This window comes from Taeniopygia guttata, chromosome 1 (genome assembly GCF_048771995.1).
Source record: "Taeniopygia guttata chromosome 1, bTaeGut7.mat, whole genome shotgun sequence".
Taxonomy (NCBI): Eukaryota; Metazoa; Chordata; class Aves; order Passeriformes; family Estrildidae; genus Taeniopygia; species Taeniopygia guttata.
In genome coordinates, this window is record NC_133024.1 from 41,882,731 (window position 1) to 41,906,674 (window position 23,944).

Below are 23,944 nucleotides of genomic sequence, written 5' to 3' on the forward strand. Positions count from 1 at the left end.
GGCTGAATATGAGCCAGCAGTGTGCCTGTGTAGCCATCTGAGCTTATATCAGTGCTGCTGTGGCCAGCAGGAGCAGGGCAGTGACCGTCCCCCTGTGCTCAGCGCTGCTGAGGCCACAGCTCCAATCCTGTGCTCAGTTCTGGGCCCCTCACTGCAAGAAAAACATTGAGGGGCTGGAGCGTGTCCAGAGAGGGGCAGTGGAACTGGGGAAGGGTCTGGAGCACAAGTGCTGTGAGGAGCGGCTGAGGGAGCTGGGAGTGTTCACCCCGGAGGAAAGGAGGCTCAGGGGGGACCTCATCATTCTCTGCCTGAAAGGAGGGTTCAGCCAGGTGGTGTCAGCCTCTTCTCCCAAGTAACAAGTGATAGAACAAGAGATAATGGCCTCAAGTTACACCTGGGCAGGTTTAGTTTGGATGTTAGGAAATATTTCTTCATGGAAAGAATTGTCAAGCATTAGAACAGGCTGTCCAGAGGGGTGGTAGTGTCACCATCCCCAGAGGTATTTAAAAGTAAAGGGTTTAGTGTGGACTAGGCAGTGCTGGTTTAGTGGTTGGACTCCATGGTCTTAGATCTACATAATTTTTTGACTATATTATGTTTAACAGTTTCCTCATATAAAGAACTGACCTAAAATCCCATGCTTTAATCTGAAAAAGGGACATTTCTTATTTCTAATTTTATGGCATTTGTTGTTGGCATACACAAATTGCCAACTGGTTTACTTCTTGTCTGCATTTGTCTAAAATGCATAACATATATATATATATATATATATATATATATATATATATATATATAGTCTGATCCTGCACTATTTTGATTGAACTCTGTCCTTTTGAAGTATTTAGAAACATACAGCTTTCCAGAAAAGGCAAATATTCTGTAATAACACTAAGGAGATCTGTCATCTGCCTCAGAGAGCTTGTGACCTCTTTTCACAAATGTTGGTTCTAAAGGAAATCACTAATAGTTAATAGTATAAATGGAATACAGATCTATAGAAATAAATGCAGTGGATAATTGAGCAGCATCTAGAGGACAGCATCCCATTGAAAAAGAGAAGAGCGTGAACAAAGACTCTTTTCACCTGCCTACCAGCTACCTAAGGATCTACAAACCAGGGGATAAAGATGTGTTTTAGAGTCTGTGGGTTAACTGTAGAACAAGTGGTGCAAGAAGGATGGGATAAATTCCTTAAAAGATGTTCTCCCCCCTGGAAAGATAAACCAAATCTGTGAAGTCCTGAACATGAAGAGAACTGAAGACCCTTTGATGCACTCAAATATTTAATGATGCATTTTATCTGCAACACAAAAATATTAGGTAGGACTCCGCTTGCCTTTGATGAATTAACAGTTTACTTGCTCTTGCTTGATGATGGTACAGTTTTGCTGATTAGTATACACTAAAAGGCTGGTGTAACAAGTCAAATTATTCTTTTTGAAGAAAATTAAGAACTCCACAGAACATGTGTTTGCCCTCATTTGAGAGCTGTTTTCAACTTCATTGTTTTTCAGGGTGATATACTATTTGCTGCAGATGATAATAACGCGAATCTGTGTTAAAATTTTGTAATCCAGTTTTTTAATTTTTCCTTTTGGAAATTTTTTTAACTTTTTGGGTATCTATTTCCCTCCTTCTGAATGGAAGATGTGAATTTGGATTATCAGCTCTTTTCTGAATATTGCAAATTTTAATTTGAATTTCATTATAAAAGAAATTGAGGCAAATCTAATATAATAGATTTCTGAGATTTTATTTTTATCTCAGGGTTTTTTGTCTCTCATACTACACTGTTCATAGAACATCTTCTAGCTGCCTAAAAATTCTTCTAAAATATTAATGATATGAAAATAAAATAAGCTATTCATAATGTATGCAAGTGGGTTTAGTCACTAACATAGAATATGTTAGTTTGTGTCCTCAGCCATTGTTCTAAAAAGATATAAAGAACTGTTTGAAAGAAAGGCAACCATCCCTTCTGTTGAGAAACCTCTGACGGATCTACTAGGAATAATAATTATTAGAATGATTTAGTGCTTTCCATCACCCATATCACATTAAGTCTTGTGAAAGCTCTTCTGAGGTAAATAAACATTTCAGCACGTTGCCACAACTTTAAACATATTAACCACACATGTTAAATTCCTTTAGAAATTGTAGGGTTTGTATCTACTCTTTGTCTTTCTTTGAAGACTGCTCTGGGTCTGTGTTTCCTCACTTGCTAGCATGGGAAGGCTCACTGGCTATTGTCATCAGTCATAATGTATAAGGACACTTTTCATATGTAAAGAAGAGTGAGTAGTCGTTAAGAAACATTTAATATGAGAGCGAAAAAACCACATGGATTTCACAATTATCCGCATCACAGCCAACAATTATCTGCAAACTATAGCAATAATTTAAGTTTAGGTTATTTTGCATTGTTTATTCACTTTTGGTGAACACAACTGTCAGCAAAGTAGATGATTAATCTGGTTTATTCATATTACAGCTGTATGTAGAAGTTCAAATGAGAATCAGGAGACCCCACAGAAGAAGAAAAGTACTGGATACTGTTGCTTGTTCCACAGAAAATGTCTCAACCTTAGTCTGAAAGAACTAAGACTGTTCATGAGTCAATGTGACATGCATGAGAAAGGGTAAAAGAGACTACACATTCAGGTACGTCTCTTTTGATTCTTGCTTTAGAAATCTCACTACTCACATTCTTAAGGTTTAGTGCTGTTCTTTAGAATCCTTACCTTAGGAATCCTTGGATCTTTTTTTATCGCTTTCTAGGCTCCCAGTAAAGTACCCACAACTCCTTTGCTCGCTTTAAAAGGCTTCAAATTACTAAAAGTAATACAAATATGATATTTTGGTTTCTAACCATACATACACACAAAGGCATGGTAAACTCTTTACCCTCCAGACACTGAGCAAGTCTGAGACTGGCAGCATAGTTACTGGGTGCAGCTATTGTTTCCTCCCCTGAATACCTCTGTGTCTAATGCTTAGAAGCTTGTTGTTTACATGCTAGCCTTCCTTGCTGTATTCATGCATATCTGCAAGTAAAATGTGTTTTATGAGGTTGACTCAAAACATACTAAACGACAGCTTTAAAATCCCTTCATTGAGCTTTGGTTCTGGGCTTATCTATGTGATTAGAAAGTCCACACTGAAAATTAAACATGAACATTTAAGAGAAAACCATCATCTAATTTTAAGATGGTCTGCTTTCATAGAAAGGTAATAACTTATCTTCTTAGTAATATACTATATATATATATATATATATATATATATATATATATATATATGTATATTTGAATAGAGTATATTGACTATACTCTATTCAAATGCTGCAGAGGGAGGAAAAACAAAACATCTCATTATGTAAAAATGGTGAGCTATGCTTGTTTTCTTTAAGTACATTCACCAGAGCTGAAGAAATTATCTCAGCATTAGGCAATTTCTCTCACATTCTGACGCTGGAGAGAAAAAAGGCATAAAAACCTGGCCAGAATGACTTTGCTTAGTATGTAACACGGGCAGAAGGACAGTTGAACTTCTGCAAATTTCTTTTCAGCAAGAGAAGTCTGTATTTCAAGTGTCACACATATTGAAGTTGCAAGGACTGTGGCTTGCAAAATTAAGAGTGAAAACTGCTCTGATGGTCAGTTTCCCAAACAAGCTCTGCTTTGAGCCACCAACCTTCACTGAAATAAGGACTACTGATGGACGTGGTTTCCAGACTCTATACTACCCAGACTCTATACTACCCAGCATTGCTGACCTTTTAGAAACATACTATGAGGTATTGTGGGCCTCTAGAGACTTCTCATAAAACCAATAGAGAAGAGGAATCATCATGACAACAAAGTCAGCAATGAGGTACTGATTCTGATGTGTGACTTGAAAATTCTTTGTATCCCAAGGGACATTTGAGTTGGAGTTCAAGACTCGCAGCATTTTATTTGCATGGAGCAACTTTGTTTCCTCCCAGGGAACAACAACATGATACTAGAAGAGGTTATTTTCAAATGATATCTTTGTTGCATTGAGCTTCACCAACAAGACCAACTCTCAGGAATATGTTACCCAGGAGTGAGGGTAAAGAACAGTGGAAGGAAGAATTTTGCTTGGTCATGGCCCACTGGGTCAGATACTCAACATCAGCAAATCCATGGGCCCTGACAAGATGCATCCATGAGTGCCAAGACAGCTGATAGATACCATAAATAAGGCACTCACAAACATCTTTGAAAGGTTGTGGTGAACAGGAGAGATACGTGAGGACTGGAAGAAAGCAAATATCATCCCAGCCTTCCAAAAGAGCAAGAATATCCTCATAGATAAACTCAGGAGGTGTGAACAGATTAGCCAGAGACTGAGGTGGATTGAGAACTGTCTGAACAGCAAATCCCAGAGGCTCACAATCAGTGGCACAGGGTCTAATTGGAGGCCTGTTGCCAGTAGTATCTCTCAAAGTTCAGTATTGTTTAACTGAAATTATTTTGCATCAGGCAGTCATTTTCATTAGTGCAACCTCTACTTCAATATAAAAGTGGCAAAGCGTTTGTCTGAACAACAGAAATACAGATAGAATAACTGAAGATGGCATAAGCATCCGTGCATACAGCCCTTTATATCACTTGTAGTCTGCTAGGAAAATTTGCATCTCACTGAACTTCACTCTTTCATGTTTATTGCTGAGCTGCACTCTACTCACTTCATATTAATTAGAAAAAAAAACCCCACAAAACAACCACCGTGTAAGATATAAAGCCATTTGATCCTAAATCTATGTCTGAAGCAGGCCAAATGCATGATCCCTAAAAGCACCCATTTCTCTGTAGTGGCTAAACAGGATGCTGACTTCAGAAGGTGAGAAATTTGAATCATATGTAGCAAAAAGAGATTAACTGATTCTCACCTCTAAAAACAGTTTGGCCCATTTTGTTCTGGTTAACCAATACTTCTAGTAGATGCATAATGCAATAAACTTAAGTTCAGTAGCACAACCCAGAGAAATGAGCATTTGTTCTATGCTAGGTCATACACTATGAGGTCCAGTGAACTGTTTATATATATGCACTAATATATATGAATATCTACAGATATCTATGTTTTTACCTGTAAATATACATAAAGACCATCAGTGTAATGAGGACAATAAGGAAAAGGCCCAGGATATTTCCCACACAAGACCACACAAAACAAAAGAACCAGCCAATTGTTCACAAGTCAGAAAATTTAATTTCTAGTTCAGCTTTAGATAGATGAGGCAGGTGATGGAGAGGTCCTCTTGTCTATAACTGCAAGAAGCCTCCAGCTGCTTGTGGGAAAATGGCACAGTATAGATGGGGCTGTGTGTGCTTCTTCATCCTTATATCAGTGGCATTGATGAGGGTCAGTGCAGTATCTCAGGTGCACAGAATGGTCTCACAGCACTCTCAGGTCTTACAGAATGCAAATGCTAATTTATTTTAGAATACCACTGACTAAGCCCCTAATACTCACATTTTAGCACACAAAGGAATGCATGTAAGTAGTCTGGCAAGTATCCAGGGAGGCTGTCCAGGATGGCCTGCAACGACAAGCAGCACCAGTTTCCCAGTCTATCCCCCTACTTGCAGGGTTCTTATTAGGAGGGTATCAGTTGTGGATGAGCGTCAGGGATGTACTAGGATCCAACCCTCCTGCCTCTGTGAGTGATCTGGATGTACTCACCATCTCTGATTCTGCTGAATCATCTTCTGATTCTTATTCTGAAGAACTGAAGCATGTGGTAGGCATGGGGCAGGCTCTTGATGGCCTGCTCCTGTAAGTGTCAGACATTTGTATGGTTCTCATCCTCTTGCTATTTACTACACTTGTGTTTATATTTCCTATCAATTGATACTGGTAGAAATATTTTTATTGCAATTTTCCACATCACTAGAAGATTCCTGGACATATGTTTTCTAACATATTGCAGACACTTTTGTAAGGGGCTAGTTAGAAAAAAGAACAAAAAATGTCAAAAAATAAGGCAGCTGTATAAGTTTCTAATGATCATAAAATTATTTCAGTTTCCTGCCACAGAATTAGAAATTAAGATTACCATTTAGTTTCTTCTGTGCCACCATTTACTCTATGAATTCTAATCTGATCCAATCTTTATATTCTGTTTCTTTTACAAGATAAGGATAAGCTGGTGTGCTTTTTAAATTTTGTATTCTCTGTTACTCCCTTTACATAATCTCTTTTCAAGCAAAGGGAACTCTTCAATCAAACTGGAAAATGGTGTAATATAAAGGGAAAGAGAGACTTGCCACTAATAGGACAGAGAGAAAGAATTCTGCCAAGTAATGGACAAAGTATTTCTTTTACCTATTTTTTTTAATGCTGGATTGTCATGCAGCATTTATGCTTCAGAGTAGCAGCTGCAGATCTCCTAAGAGTAGTGACACGGTGAGAATTAGTGACTAGTTCCACATATCCTCTTTATGAGAAAATCAGGTTGTTTAATATAAAACTTAGCTGTGTAAAAATAAGGCAGGCATTTTTGCGGAGTTCATAGGAAGTTAATAGGAAGACACATTTTCTGCACAATTACATCAAACATAATTTTTCATACAATGTTAAACACTGAAATGTACAAAAAACCCAGACAAAACTTATTTTAAGTTTTACATTTTTATCAAGAGCGTAAGAAAAAATACTGTATAATAGGAAGGAAAAAAAATCCTATTAAAATACTTTATTATTAAATCATTAAGATAATCTGAAAAGTTGTTTCAGAACCATTACAATATATGTCAATGTATTGTCAATACATATAAGAATGTTAGCATTCAGAGACAGAATAAATCATGAAGCATCTCTTCAAGCCTTTCTGTTGGTTTGATTCTTCTCTTCTGCAGAAGCCCTAGAATGACATCCAGTTTGAAATCTTATGGTTCACACAAAACAAAACGATATTATTTTAACAAGCACTATTAATGATGCCACAATAAAGTGCCATCACAAGAATTTTCCAAAATAACGATTCAGTTGACCTAACTGGTTTATTTCAAATGCACCACCCCATCCTGTTATAACAGCATGTACATTAACCAGATAATATCTCTCTCTGAAATAAAGACTTGGAGGAATTTTAAGAAGTCACATAATAGATCAACTTGTATTTTTGTATGGAACAAACCTATTCAGCTGGCAACATCAGCAGGTATAAATCTTCAAACAATGAACTAAATTACTCCCCGGAGACCTCGTTCTCTCTCACATTCTGTTTGCAAATGACCTGTCACCCAAACTGCTGATTCTCTGCATTTGTAAGCATTATAGTACCATTTTGTAGCTTCCATATCATAACTTCTTTACAGCAGGATCTCAGCGTATTTTGCAGTTATTAAGTAATTTAACTTTGCAAAAGTGAATTATTGCAAAGTGCAGAAGCCTTAAGAGTCTTCATTTTTTAAAGGTGAAACCTGAGGTGCAAACTGGCTAACCACAGCCTTTTCATGGAAAAGCTGAACATCTGCACCCTTGAAAACAAGAACAATTTAAGCTCAGCAAATTCTACAGTCAGGGCAACAATGAAGGAATGAAGAAGAGAGACAGCCATCATTAGAAGATTTGGAGAATGCTGGGTGGGTGTTTTTTGGAGCATTCAATACCCATGTTACTCTAGAATAATGTTGCTTTAACAGTAATTAGTTATGCAGTGTGTAACAAAAGATGTTCAGAGCGAAACCTGAAATATGTGAATAAGACTGCTCTGATATTATGGAGTTAGACTTGTTAAGAAATAAAGTAAATACTACTCAGGTAATAACTTACATTTATGCTACTTATATCACTAGGATGCTCATTACCAGAATAACTAGTTCATGCATGTTCTTTTCCTGTTTGAGTTAAGCCTGACAAGTGGGTGAAGTTTTGTATGCCCTGGGTAGCATCTCTTTAGCATTCTAAAGAGAGAAATTCAGACTGGTTGGGTGATTTGTAGAAGGCTGAATTTTTCACATGGGTCTCTTCACAAACAGAAGTACATATTGTCCTACTGAAAACTTTTTCAAGTGAAATTTTTCTAGTGACCTCTACAGCAAAGTAGGGTTTCACCCAAAGTGGTTTTAATGATGCTTTACTGAGAATGATAACCAACAAAGCAGGAGTGTGAATACACACCAAGAGAGCAGAATGCAACTTCGGGACATATAGTGGGTCATGAAAAGAGGTATCCTTGCTCTTATGGAAAGGAGCAAAACAATTTTATTGAAAGGAGAACAAATGGAGGTGAAGGGCATAGTGAAAACCTGGGAAAAAATAGTATTTCAAGGAGAGAAGACTTAATACATAATATTCTCATGTTAGAATGAGGAGTAGTTAAGTACATCAAGGACTGCAATTAAAAAAGAAAAAAAGGATAATAAAATAAGTTGCTTCCATTTTTATTGAAATGAATAGTTGTGTTTTATCCAGAATAATTATCTTAATAATATCATGCTTACGTGTTAGTCTTGTAGTGAACTGTGGGTGTTTGCGGAAATGGAGCTACTGTAATGATTGCATCTATTATTACCTGGAAATGAAGAATGAGATTCATTTTATTTAGCTTTATAAGAGTTGGGCATCAAGTCTATGTTTATTATCTGGACTCCCTTTGGAGTCAGTTGTCAGAGAAGCATTTCACAGTGTAAAGTGTCTAATGCAGTCAAGACTAATAGCCTTAGGACTTGCCTGTCCATTGCCATTGATTACAGAAAAAAACCAGACTATCTTACTAGATATAGAACATTGCCATGACTGAAGTTAGTTTATACTAATTTTACTTTAATAATATTTTCTCACATTAAATCTTCTTGCAATTAAGTCTTTGAAGTCTCTAACCACTATTATGTTTACTTATAAATACTCATTTCAATGATTTTCAAGATCTCAAGTAAGCATTTACCCAGAAGAAAATTTGAGCAGATTGTTACGATTTCCTTGCTTCTTTCAAGAATGATAATTTGTAAATAGTTTGTTTTGTTCAAGTAGTAATTAGCAAAGCATTTTAACTACCTAAGATTGCCAGAGTAAAACTTTAATTAAACTGGATAAAGAGATTTTGACAGCCAAGTGGAGTTCTCCTAGAGAAGAGCAATGGGTGCTACCAGCAAATATTGCATTTTGACTGATGTACCGCATGGCAAAACCTTTATGAAATTGAATATCATCTGCATAGCATTTACAGAAAACAGGAATTTAATCAAAAAGCTTTCATTTTCAACAATACACCTAGGTCTTGTCAGTTCTGGTGGTCCTTAAATCTATGTCATTCTTAGAACACAAGGTTGCATGGATCTATTGTTCCATGACAAGATTTTCCTTTAACTTTAGTTGCTGCAGCACCCAGAGTGTGAACAGAAATGTCTGTAGAAACAGCGATGATAAATTGTGCTAAATACACCACATCAAGGTGCTAAAGAGTAAACATGATGCACTAAATCCATTTGCAAAGCTTTGGAAATAAAAAATAAATGCTAAGAGTATCCAGCTGCAGGGCTTCCTACATCCATTGCAGAAAGGTTCATAATTTTTTTGTAATTTGTATTTCCCCTCTAGTCCACTCTGTTTATGCTACCTTTCATCAAGAAAATTATATCTATTCCCATGTTATTCATCACTTCTGACTTTTTTACCTCCACCATCACACTGGGGAAAGCAGTTTGGATATTTATATCTCTTGTTGATGTACAGAACTGAAACGGTCCCAACTTTCAGAAAGTAGGAGACACCGATTCTTAGCTTCACCTCTGGTTAGGCCTCTCTATTTTTTTGTCTCCTGATTTCTTTTTATGGTGAAGGAAAAGTGCAAGTAAAAGAACACCACCTTTAAGAAACAAGGTCGCAATATATCATCTTAGGAGGCGAGGAGCAGGACCTATCTGTAATATTTTTCTGATTCTTAGAAACATGGATGTGAAGCTAGCATAACTTACTTATTTAGGTCCAAGTAAGGTGTAAGGGACAGCTGTGAGAGCTAGATTTAACATTTTGTCTTCACTGCTGTTAGACATGTCACTGTCCAAGAGACCCCTATTCCAATAGAGGAGCCAGCAGCCAACACATTTCTATAAGAAGGAGATGACAACTTTAGATGAAGGAGGTTTTGTTTTGTTTTGTTTTGTTTTTTGAGACCTGTTTCTAAGGAATGTGTGCCAGTAAGAAAGTTTTGGCTTTTTGAACAACAGCAAACACGAGGAAAAGACTGCCTCCCTGGGACAACACTTGCTCTGAGAAAGAAGTACAATAAAAATAATTGACAAGTTTTCCTGGATAATATAATTCAACAACAGTGAAAAAAAATATCCTCATTTTTCCCCAGATTCACTTTCTCCCCAGGAGACTAGAATAGCTGACCCCTTACCAGTGCTGGAAGGGTTGCTTGACCCTTTATTGCCTATGCCCAGTAAAGAGTTTGGCATGGTCTTGTGCCATTCCACAGCTTTGTTGGCCCTGCTCTTTCAAGGCACTCCGTGTGCTTGACACACTGATGTTGTGCGCAGGAAAAAGACATGATGTAGGGTTTACTGCCTTTTACTGCCTCTTTTTCCTCCTTTTAAGGCAAATAGTTATCACAGCATTAGCCACTTCCACTCCTCAGCTCAGCATCCAAGAAACCATCACCCTGAGCAGGCATAAAGTACGGCAGCAATAACAAGACTGTGTTTGTAGGAAGCTCTGCTGGGTGGATCTGCACAATGATTTCTTTTTACCCAGTTGCTTAGGCTGCTCTCTGTGCTAAGAAATTGACTCAGGTGCTTTTCTTGAGTGGTCTCAGAATGTTCTGCTTTGCAATAATCTCCTTCATTCTTTCTCCATTTTCCTCATTTCTGAAATTGTGCATTTGCAGTTTTGCTTGTTCTGCTGCTTTGCAGATTTGTATGCCTTTTTCCAAATTTACCTCACAGTTTTTAGCACGTACTCATGTGCCTTTCCATTATTTCAGGTCACCTCCAAGTACATGATCCCATGAATCAGAGAAAATGAAACTTTTATGTTTCTTCAAGGAGCAAAAATTAAGTCTTCTTCAAATTGTTCCACCAGTTTGCAGAATTCATGAATCTGGATTTTTATTTTAAAGATCGTGAAATATAAAATCAATATAAAATCTGTAGTCCAGGGGGCTTCTGTACTAATTTGAGATCTGCAAAAATAAAGGGGAAAAGAAGGATCAATGCAGACCCCAAAAGCGACTTAGCTGTTGACTTAAACTTTCATGTTCTGTATCATCTACACTTCAAAAATGGTACACCGTTAAGGAAAATCTGTGAGAGTTTTACATACTTTGGCATGCTGCTTTAGGGTACAGAGTTGGGGTCAAACTACCAGATTAACGGTGTAAAATGTAGAAGTCATTTCTTTCCAAAAGTCTGTAGGCAAGGACTTGCTTCTCTTAAGCAAAAGAAATGAAGAATAACTTTATCATGCTGGGTCTTATCTTTCTGCTCTTCATCAAGAAGCCTCAGAAGCAGACCCAGACCATAAACAGACCAGCTAGTTAAAATAGATTAAAAAAAGCCAATCCTAGGAACACATACATGTTGTTGCTGCAGATGTGTTATGGCAGTTATGAAAATGTTAAAAACACTGAGTCTCTTAAGATTAGACTATGTTTGGGAATACTGTTTTATAAGCTGCAGAACACAAAGCCCATATAATTTTATGGTTAGGTATAACAATGTGATATCTTTGTTTTACTTGTGCTATACTCATTAATGAAATCTCTCCAACAAATAAATAAGTCTAAGTGACTTGATTGCTTAATATTTTGCTATATTTGGCTAACATTGTAATATTTCTAACCTACCAATTTTTTCCATAGTATTTGCTGATTTTGTCACTTTCTTAATAGAAAATCCATGCCATAAGTTCTCAAGAGTTATGATTTTTTTTTCTTTAGGGAAGCATATAAAGATTAAAATTATTGTTCGAGAGAAGAGTGAAGCTAGTAAATTTTTTTGTTAACTTTTTAATCACAAAGAAAGAAACAAAGCTGATCTAGGGACCAGAATAATTCTCATATGTGTGTAACAGTATCTTTTTAGTACAATACTAATGGTAGATGATGTTAGACAATAAAAATTCCCATGCATTTTTAAATAGCTGTAAGAAAAAAAAAATCCAAAACATTTAAATACAGCCTGCTGCTCTAAAATACTAAAGATTTTTAGAAAACTTCGAGGTTTCTTAATTAATTTAAATATGAGTGCTCAAAAAATAAAACATATAATTAGGTAAAAGCCATTTGAGATGTTATTAATCTATTTTTTTTTAGACAAGAGTTTGAAATAGTGTTATTAAACTAAAATTATCATAATTGTTTACAGTTTTGGGCTCTCAGTCCTGAAGCTTCAGCTTAATACAAGACAATCAGGTACATGTAAGCTTTCTTGAAATGGTATTTGACTAGGATTCTTAAGGATTCTTTTCACGGATTATTATTTCTAGGGAAAATCTGTGTTTGATTTCCAGGACAGTTATAATTCTTTTAAACATAGCCCTGAAAAATATTTAAATATTTTTATGTTTTTGAAATTCAAAATTATTCCAAGAAAATTAAGTTCAAGAAGTTATTTGAATATTTAAACAAATGCATAGTATCTGTACTGCAAGTGTTCATCAGCATGTAATGATTAAATCTATACATGAGTAAAGTTATTGAGGAAAATGAAGTTTTTGTCATAAAAATGTAAATGCACAAACACATTTCTGATCATAAAGAAATATCAGCTTTTTACAGGTAAATGTTGAGAGATGACATAGGGTAATTGTCTATTTCTTTTCTAATAAAGATGACTAGTTCATGTGTAGATATCATCATATGACCAGATGAAATTTGGACTTTTATCTTAATAAAAGATAAATTAGCACAAGAAAAAATTAAAGTATTTTAAGAATTTATACCTTAACAGGGTTTGAGAATTTCAGAAGAGAAACTGATATGATCAAAGTATATCAGTATAGATTTGACATTACATGTAACCTTAGCAACTATCAACAGTCATAAATGTTTCATTCATATTTTTTGGCCAAAACTTTATAATTTACATTTTCATCTTGGAGAGATGACTGAAATTCTCTGTCATTAAATAACCACATGATCGCTAATAAATTTATCTGCACCTGAAATAAACAGAATCATGCATATATGTGAATTTCTGTTTATTTATGTGTCCATATATTTTTCAGGGTGTACTACTTGAATGAACTCTCATTCTTCAACTCTTTTCAAGAGAGAGTGACCATACTTTACTGCTTCTAACTTTGAACAACTTTCAAATTTAGCACTGCTTCTGCTAAATGGTTGACTTCTTTTCATATCACATGTTTGTCATTTCCAAGGCATTTTAACACATTTCTGGAAACAAATATGCATCATATTCCTCAATTTGAAAACTTTTGACAGATTCAATGTAAATGAACTGTTTTAAAGATGCTTACATTTGTTAATGTTCCAGAGAACATAATCTCAAAAAAAAAAAAGCACATCTTTATGTGACTAAAAAGACTTTTTTTATTATTTATAACTCTGTGCTCAGGGTTTTTTAAAGATTCTATGCTGGTTATTCAAGGACAACTATGCATCTTAAAATTGGCAGATAAATAGGTGTGCTCCTGAGTATTCATTCTAAAATTAATTAGAAAATTAGAATGCAATTAAAGCTGAGAGAAACATAATAAATTAGATATTAAATAACTTCTTAGACATCTTTGAATTTCTTTTTAAATAAAAATGCTTTTGAGATGTGTAATTCTTTAATTCGTCATTATAAAGCACTTAATGGTGTAGCTTGGCCATCCTTAAATTTCTTGTATATTTTGCCTACTGAGTTCAATTAAGTTGCTACTCAATAATAAGAATAACAGAACATGGGACTTAATATTTACATGGTGCAAATCTGGTTAAATAATGCATCATATGTATCTTAAATATGATGCTGTTGTGTTCTATCAGTGTATACCCAAAGCTATTTAAATAGGGCAGAGGTTATTAAGTTTCACAAGTGTATCTGATTTAAATGGAAGGACCATGGCTCCCTGAATATCTCATTTTATATGATACCATAATCCAATGAGTGACCTCCAGCACCACTGATTTTCATAGACCTTGGACATGCTCATCATTTCTTGGGTTTCCCAACTCTTTGCAAGACAGAGCCAGGAGTAAAAGCTCATAAAAGACAAGTAAATAATTGTCAGCAGTTTCACAGACCCAGCTTCTGAAAACAATTCAAGGTCGTCACCATGCCTCTAGGGTGCTGAAAATCCCTTTGCATACCATGCAAGCAAAGAATTAAATTACAAATCCAACAGCAGACCAGCACATGAAAAACCAAACCCAACTCCATCCTACAGTAAGCCTAAGATACACTTGATAACACTTTCTTCAGCTTTTGCCAAAATTACAGGAAATTTAGCAAAGCATTTATCTCCTCAAATTAAGACAACAAAGGCTGAAATTGCAAGGCAGTTCATATAGACAGTGATTTCAGTGGAGCAGTATAGAAAGCTACAATTTTTAAGACAGAAAACTTGGCAGGATCTACGCTGGTCAAGACACAGGCTGAAGTGCCAGATCCCTTTCATCCATATCCTATCACTACTTGGCTTGGTTTTTGATGTTGGTACCTTCTGTAAAAACACATTTCTTTTATACTGAGATATTAATAACTCTAACTTTCCTTAACCAGCCATGTAATTAACCTATTAGTCCTGTAAAATGACCAATAAAGCAAGAACGGGAGGAAATTTGTTTGTTTCTAAAATTAATTGCTATATGTTATAATGTTATATAACACTCCTAAAACCCTGCAAAATTGGAAGCTGTAATTAATTCACAGTAAGTTGGTTGGTTACACTTACAGTGAAGCCTGAGACAATGATTGCTTTTGTAAACTCTCAACTCATATGCTTATGCATGTTTCAGTAGAGTTTAACACTACTAAATGTTGGCACTATGCTTCAAAAAATACAAAAGTAAGCTTCAGCTCTTGCTGACTTTTAGTATTTAGGGATCAGCATCTGTACTCATCAAAATGAGGGGGCTTTTTAATTAATAAGTTGCCAAAATACAGCAAACCAAGGATACATTATGAGAGGTAGATTTGTTTATACAATATCTGAGGCATTGACATATGCTTTTAATGCATGGAGTAAGATGTTAACTTTAGAAATTTTTCACTAGTTTCCCATATGCATGATGAAAATTCATCTGTCTAGTAATGTCCAAAAAGATAAGTGATATAATTATACTAAATGTCACATTCATTACATGGAGGAAGGAGGGTACTGAAAAAGGTCAATTAGTCTGACCTTTTAGTCTATATACCCAATTGTCATAATGTATAACAGCTGCATTTTTTACAAATTGTCAAACAACTTTTGTTCCCATCACACATTAAACATGAACTATGTTCAGGATGGGCTGCATACAAAACACTGTTTTCACTGTTAAGATGTGATTAAGGTACAAAACCTCAACCTTATCAAAACAGTCAAAGTTATGGGCATACTGCTTTTCCAATACTTTTACAATAACCACTGCATTCAATCATATGAAAGAGAGGGGCGTACCTTTTTAGCTATATTAGCACCAATTATATTCTTTACCAAAATATTTTCTCCTGAGTTAAATTTCTGTTAGCCCTGCAATAGAAGAATTGTTTCTGAAACTCTTTCACTCTGAAAAAAATTATTTTCTGAATTCAGATCGTTTAAAATATGCTACTAACTAGTTGATATTATGGTATATGCATATTCAGCAGTGCTATACAATTCTATTTTGGCTCATTGATTGGATGACTAGAATTTTTATAATTAAAGGGTGGGGAAATCAGAGAGTTCTGAAGATAGCACATAGAATGGCATTTGTGAAATCACAAATATAGACATCAGCAGTACAGATATTTTCATGTTAGCTAGTTGTCAAGACTTTTTCACAGTGAGTGGAGTAAAATTGGCACTTTCAAAGCATGAGTCATCCCTTCCTAAAATAGATGATTAAAACAGGTCAGATGAATCACTATGTATTGCTCTCTATTGACCTTGAAGAGAGCATTGGGTTACTAGTTAGTGTGTACACATATAAACTGCAGAATACATGAAGCCGGATGAGAGGGAAACAACCCAGGATATCTGTGGAAACAATATTTTTACTACAGATTTATGAGCAGGTATGAGAATAGTAGACTAATATTTCCTAAGGGGAAAAAAAAAGAAAGATTGTTTGCATCTTTATGGTAAATAAGCTAAAAGAGAGTATATGTGATTTAGAGGGATGTCTTATATCTCTGTGTAAAGCATTTGGATATAAAAGTATTTTCCTGGCTCTAGAAGGTACATAATTTCTTTGAAATATTATCATAGTGTTTCAGTACATCATAACCATAGATATTGAAATCAAATGTCCTTTGAGCTTCAACATCAAGACATAGTATAGTAAATGGTTCATTTGAGAAAATGCAACTACAAGATTTGAAATACACTTAAATTAAATCTGAAAATTCTGATTAGCTGATAAATGGCTTCGCAGTAATCTGTAAATTCTTCCAATGGAATTAAAATCTAATTTGTATACATGTACTGAGGTTTTGACTGAGGAATGTCATAACTGACCCTTAAATTATAACTACAAAGTTCTTACATAGAATGCCTTAGCCTCTTCACACATCTCCTGCCATTAATTTACTCTTGTGCACACTCTCACAAGGGCACTTTCTTGAAATCAAAATCCAAAAATCATTCATCCTGACATATCTGCACGGCTTTATCCCCAGACTATCAGAATAGAAACAGAACCAGTAAAGGCAGCATTATATGTCTGTGCTGTGCCTTTTTTCATCTTCTTTCTGTATGACCTTCAGGTAGACTTGAAACCTGCATTCAATATAGACTGAGCTTTTCCTTGCTTTACTTCACCTTCAATTTACTTGTCACGATGTACTACACTGTTAACAGTATTTGCTGCTTTGCTACAAATGAAGACCAAACTATTTCAAATCTGCCTGACTACGATAGATCTCCTCGACTCAGATTTAAACAAAACTGTGCTAAACTTGATTTTCCTAAGACAAAAAATTCTGCTGTCAGTTTTTTAAATCAAAAGGTGTTAAATCCACTCATTACCTTTGAAACATATTCCTAACGAGTCTAAAATGGATTGAGGCAAGCAGTGTTATTAATTTTTCAGTGGCTCTTTACTTCCAGGAATTTTATAACTATGGCAAATTCTACAAGTTTTCTGAGCTTGTGTATACATTAAAAAGATAAGTAGTGTAACTTTGTAACTACTCAAGAAAAAAATCTTACAAGAAAAATGAAATTTCTAGGTGTTCTGGTTTTGTCTGTATTAAAGTAAATTTTCTTTCTAGTACCTGGTACAGGTCTGTGGATGTGGGATTTAGTATTAGAATACTGTTGATAACACCCTTATGTTTTAGTTGTTGTTAAGTAATGCTTAGTCAAAGTGAGGACTTCAGTTTCCCATGCTCTGCCAGTGAGGAGGGCACAAGGAAGCTGTGAGACAGCATGGCCAGGCCAGCTGATCCAAACTGGCCAGAGGGATATTCCATAGCACAGAGCATCCTGCTCAGTGCATGAACGGGGGGGGGGGTTGGTCGGGAGGCATCGATCGCTCCTGGGGGACCGGCTGGGCATCAGTCAGTGGGTGCTGAATAACTGCACTGTGCATCTCTTGTCTCTCTTGGGTTTTGTTCCTCCCCCTGTCTTTTTGTTGTCTCTCTTTTCATCATCATCATAACCATACCATCATTATTACTGGATTTTATTTTAATTGCTAAACTGTCCTTATTTCAATCCATTATATTCACCTTTCTTTTTTTTTTCCCAGATTCTTCTCACCATCCTACTGTGAAGCAGGAAGTGAGCAAGGAGCAGCTCAAGGTTACAAAAGTTTGCAAATTGGAATAAAATTTTCCAAATAGCTGTGAAGTTGAGAGAAAGTGGAAACATTTGATCTCCATATTGTCAACTATTTTCTGTCTGAAAAGAAAATGAAGAAAAGGGAATATGTCATAAGAAATAGTATTTCAGGTCTTAGAATTTCTGAAATCAGTTTTTTAAAAAGGAGTGAAAATAAAAAAAAACACCTTTAAAAAGAAACCTCTCTTCCTACAGTAATTATTATTCTTGGTCAATCTTAGTTAGCTGTTTTTGTAATACAGGCCTAAAAAGCCAAGCATAAGAGCTAGATATAGGAATCCAGACTCATATTTCATAATAAGAGCCTGAGTTAAAGCTTTATAATATGTCCAGAATATCATCTTTCTAATGCATAACTTAAGTGCAATTTGAATATTGCTGTTGGATGTTGAAAGTTTCTAGAGCATACTGTATCAAATACTAATTCCTTATGTTAAGCCAAGGTGCTTGCTGATAGTTTTGGAATCAATGGTTGGGAAGAAATTAAATGTGTCAAAGCAAGGGAGTATTCTATAAAAATGAAAAATGAAGAATTTTCATGTAATTTGTTTTTGACAACCAAACTGAAAAAATTAATATCTTTCTAGGTCTGGATATCTTTGTCATAGAAATTCAAAGTCCACTAAAATCAAAGGCAGTTTTTCCACAAGCTCATCAAATTTTTCATTGAAATGTTGGTGTGCCATTCTATAGCATTTTGATAACAGGAGGGATTTGAGCAATCTGGGAATGAAATGAAAGAAAGAATGAAAATAATGATTTATCTAAGGAAATAGGCAATAAATCTTTGACAGAAAAAATCCTGACATACACTCAAAGATTTACATGCCAGTGGGAAAAGTAGGTGATTTGAAATTAAAGAGACAAATATAATTATATTTGGTTGAAAAACTACAAATACATGAAATACATAAACCTGCACACTATACCTGTCAATTAAAAATAATGACAGCATATTCTATTGCAGAAGTATTTCATAGCAAAAGAAATTCAAACCTGAATAGTTTCATGTATCTTTCTTAACTAACTGCTATGTGAACAATAGCAATTTTTTTTTTTTTTTTTTTTTTTTTTTTTGGTAACAAAGGAGCTAATTTCTGGAAAGGAAGGCAAAAAAATTAGAACCAGCTCTGTAGGATTCACACAGTCGCTGTAATTTAGGTTAAATGGCAATGAAAACTACAAGGTGGTATAAGCTCCATCACAATTTCTCTTTAATGTTTTAAACAGCAGCTCATTTGAACTTAAATAACAGTTTATCTATGCATATTTCATTATAGAAAGAATGTACAACACAACCTAAAAACCTAAGTTTTGACCTTGTGCAAAATCATTTCAGAGCTCTGTGGAAATGCTGGCATTGCAATATGGACACCAAAAATGACACCAGTAAAGAATCCCTGTACCCTTACAGGTTATACTGTCAGAGAAATGCAAAGAAACACTAAAGAGAAGAAATAATTCCATACAGTTAGCACTTTCCAAAGTTTTCCATTCCTAGAACTAACTTTGCATTTTTTGACTCATCATCACACATCTGACATTGAAGGAAATAATACCCACTGAACTACAGGAGGCATTTAGTGATTCAAAGGTAATAGTAATACCCATGTAAACTTTTCAGTTTTTAAAGTCATGCAAGAGTGTTTTTCTTTGCAGGGGTTTTTTAGCTCCTTCCACCAAGACAATTAAGTCTGACATCAAAGCAATTTTTTTCAGAAATACACAGTATTAGCCAGAGGAGCAAGTAGATTCAATCACAGCACTGTTCTGTCTGGATAAGTAGATGTTTTTCTCTATAAAAACAAAGTCTATTCCAGAAAAATATATTCTCATTATGGAAATAAATTCTCCCTCTCTGTCCTCTTTTTACCTTCTCTCTCACTAAATCTCTCCTTCTCTCTGTAGCTCACCAGCTCCCTAATTTACCTCTCATTGTGCCATAGTTGATTGAGAAAAACACTTAAACTGATGCATTTCAACTGTAGTCCTGTTTCTACACCCGTCAGCAAGCCAGTAAATCAGTCAGCCTGCCCTCCTTCTGGAACCACCTCAGTTCAGCTCCACAGAAAATAGTTATCCCTCAGCTCTCACCACTTTCCCCTATAGTCTCCTAAGAGAACCTAAAGAATTCTTTTCATGTAATAAATCCAGAGAATAAACAAACAAATCTCTTCATGGCATCAAATAGTTTTTATGCTTTCTACCTAGGTAAGCAATTCACACCTTCAGAAGATTTTACCCCTCTATTTCTAGGATCTATTTCTATCTTTGGATCCACAGGGCTTGACAATGACAGCAGACAGAGCTTTCCCAGTTGGAGTACAAATTGGTTTTATAGACAACACCTAGTGAGTTTTTACTCTTTGGAATACATAGATTTAAGATCTCTACTATCATCTGTTCTAAGATTGTCATATCCTGGTTTCGGCCTGTCAGGTATACACACTGGAGGGAGGGAATGATGAAGTTATCATTGTGTATTTCATGTTGTCTAATACAAAAAATTTTGAAATTATTTGACCAGAACAATCCCTGTTACTATGACTGTATTAATCCCATCTCAATGAAAAATATTTCTAAGAGAATTTCAGTTTGCAGTTATTTAATCATGCAAAACACAGCTTTTCCAAGGACCTTGATACACTGTTGTGTAAATATACGATAATATTGATCCTGCTCCTGGCAGGGAAATGCACAGTGGGAAAAGAAGGCTTAGAACCAGGTGTTGTGGATTCCCCTCACATCCTGTCTTCTCCCTCTCTGTACAAATGCATTCATCTGTGAGAGTGGCAGCAAGCCTTTCCCAAAAAGGAATATATCAATTTTTTTTTTAATATGCTTGGCTGGCAAGTAGAGTGTGTAAATAAGGAAGGTTGCATGCAGCTTTAAATATAGCAAAAGGTAGGAAGAAGTTGAGGTTAAGATCATTTTAGAGATTATAATAACATGATAAGCTTCATATTTACAGTACTACAAGGATGTACTTTGGCTGGCTGGTGTGTAGTTCAACTGTGCAGCTTGAGTGACCAGAAAAATTCTGAATCTTCAGAGAAATGGTCATTTACTTGGTTTATATAGCCCAAGATCTTACCATGTAGGCTTCCTTCCACTCACGATCAATGAAGCTGCTTTGCTGTTTTTCATGCATTTCACATGTCAAGAAGGAAAATAGAGAAAAAAGATACGAGGAATCATCAGGAGTAACTGTTTTGGAAACAGAGATAAATACAGCCTCTTGAAGTGATACAGGAGCAGGTGTTGATTGTTGCACATGCATTCAGCATCAAAGCTGGTTGTTGAAGACTTTATATAAAAGATTTATTTTAGGCCTGAGAACATTGGTTTCCATAATCTGGTTCAAGACTGTTCTCCTGTTTGTTTCTTATAGAAATTTCAGCTTCTTTATCATATAAAGAAAAATGAAAAAAAAAAAGTAATGTAGAAATGTTTACAAAATAAGATCCTAAAAATATCTGTCTAGATCTTTTGTCATACATATTCTACTGAAGAAGCAGATATATCAATTTTATAAATAATAGAAATCTTAGGTTCCAAACTTATACAATGTGATGTGCACATAGGTCTTACTGAAATTGCAGAAAATTCTGTCACTAACTTCAGTTTCCAAACAATTGCATGCTGAAAATATCAAATATATGCTCTTAATAGAACAGAAAATAGTGAAGGAACACAAAAAACCTGAAATTCATATTTTTAAAAAATCAATTGGCAAAGACAAGAGGACAAAATACCTGTCAAAACACACTGAAGAAGGAAAAGAGAATCCATAAACAACTTTAAATCAATGTAGATTTTAAATCATGAATTCCAAAAAAGTTCATAGAATTTCTTTGATTCTAATTTATCTTTTGACATGTGCTGATTTGGCAGTTATTATTCGATTTCAAATGCTGATACTGTTTTTCTTCCTAGAAAAATAATTTTTTTTTCCTTATACCAGAAAAGCATATTCCTAACAAATTTCTTCAATGTTGACATATTTTTAAATGGTTGCACCATAGGTGTCCTATATGATCCATCGCTTACTCAGACCTTGAAAGAGTAATAATTTGTTCTACACTCATCCAGAGCCTTTTAATTATTTTGAATAGATAATATAATGAGATTAAGATGTATAAAATGTAAATGTTGCAAAAAATATCTGAAAGAAGAGACACCTTTAATGTCTGCAACCCAACTGTATTATGCAAAGAAGGATTGCACATATATTTATGAATCAATTTTTTTCTAAAGCTAAGATTTTTATCATCACTACTGTTACAGTGAGCGCATGGGCATTCTGTTTCCCTTTCCCCAAGACCCTGAGACTCTGATCAAGATAACCCTGGACCCTCCTTTCTGCCCCAAGGGGGTTGGCAGAGAGCCAGGGAAGCCCACCCTGTCCAAAGTCTATATAGACCCCTGACATTTCCTGTTCACTCTCTTTTGCCCCGCTTTCCCCCAAGGACATCACAGAATAAAGAGAGCTGAACCAACTAATCTCGGGGTAAGAGCCTCTTTTGGAAATCTTTGCCTTCTCCTGTTATTCCTCCCCTCACAGCCTCTGATCTCTAAACTAGCCTGATTATTCAGGGGGCTGTGTGAGGGGGGGAACCACACACTACCTTTTAAATATGAAAGGTTGCACTATCTTTTTAATTTAATTAATTTAATTTGAAGGTATAAGTGAAATTTAGGAATTATAGATATTCTATTATTCACTTTTGAAAAATGAGAAATTGCCACCGAAAAATGGCAAAGGTAATAAAAGAGCATTTGCACTGTGTGGTGTCAGATTTTAGCTTGCCTTGAATCAAATCAAACCACATGAACCACCCTACTGGTTCTGTGTCATTATCTTGTACTGAAGTCACCTGCAATACAAGAATCATTTTTAAGGAAAAGATGAGATTTGTCTCTCCTATTTTTACTTACCCACAAGTCAGATGTTGGAGTGAGTCACTCCAAGATGAATAAAGAAAAAGAAGGAAAAGGTAAAATATATACATATGTTAAGGAGAGGTTCATCTGACCTATTTTAGACCTCTAGATACTTCTCCTTTCAGGCTACTTGCCTGAAAGTAAATAAGCACACAGGAGAGGTGCAAAGAGTCTAGCAACTTAGGCACTTCAGCTAGGAATATAAAAATGTGGCAGAGCTGCTGGTGGGTCTCTGAGCCCCAAAGCTGGGGAAGTTTCAAATACTTCCAAACTTCAGGGAAGTTTCAAATAAGCAAAAAATTAGAAAAAGTATGTCTCTCAAATGAATGGAAGCCCTTGAAGACATGGGAAGGTCTGAACTAAGCTGGTTGGTAAGCAGAGGCACCGTGAGCTGTAACATCTCTCTGTTCCAAACTTTATCCAAGGGCTACAGGGGCAGAAATGCTCCTCACGATGCACTTCTTGCTGGTTTAAAACAGCAAATGTAGTCCATGACCAGTTTGAAAACAACTATGATAAATAACCCAAATTATAATGATCCTAGAGTTATTTTGGAATGTTTATACTTTTGATACAATTTTGGTTACAACTGACAACTATGTTAATATCTTATTGTTCTATAGATGTATATATATATATGCTGCATTGGATTTTTCCTTCAAATGTAAGAAACTGGGAAGAGTGTTGGGGTGAGATCCCATCACTAGAGTAAGATCTCGTGTTATTCGCATGACAGAAGGACATTTTAGGCTTAAATTTTTAAACATAACTGTAAAATAAAAGCTGCAAACTCAGTATCTTTCATACCCTCTAAGTTTAAAATTACTTCACTTTCCAAAAATGATATAAAGAAACTTGCACAATTCAGAACAGTTTTAAGGGTGTGATCAGTTTGATGTGCTTCCTACAACCTTTAACTTTGAAGTGGCTGGTTATATACTTTGTAACATTTGTTACTGTTGCACACCTTATGACATTAAAATTATATTTGCTAGGACTTCATTAAACTTCTTTGTAAAAAAAAAAAAAGGGAAAGCAAAAC

At 35.3% G+C, this 23,944-nt stretch overlaps 1 long non-coding RNA gene across 4 annotated transcripts in view; it reads left to right on the forward strand.

Moving 5' to 3' along the window:
* The window catches only part of LOC115494715 (uncharacterized), a 155,579-nt gene that overhangs the window by 114,220 nt on the left and 17,415 nt on the right, over nt 1-23,944 (forward strand). For 2 of the 4 annotated variants that reach the window (XR_012055292.1, XR_012055291.1), the window contains 3 exons: nt 2,495-2,664; nt 7,451-16,190; nt 17,867-23,931. This is a non-coding gene — a long non-coding RNA (uncharacterized lncRNA). Of the gene's footprint in view, nt 1-2,494; nt 2,665-7,450; nt 16,191-17,866; nt 23,932-23,944 lie in introns of those variants that run through there. The other 2 variants (XR_012055296.1, XR_012055297.1) reach the window with 1 other exon arrangement.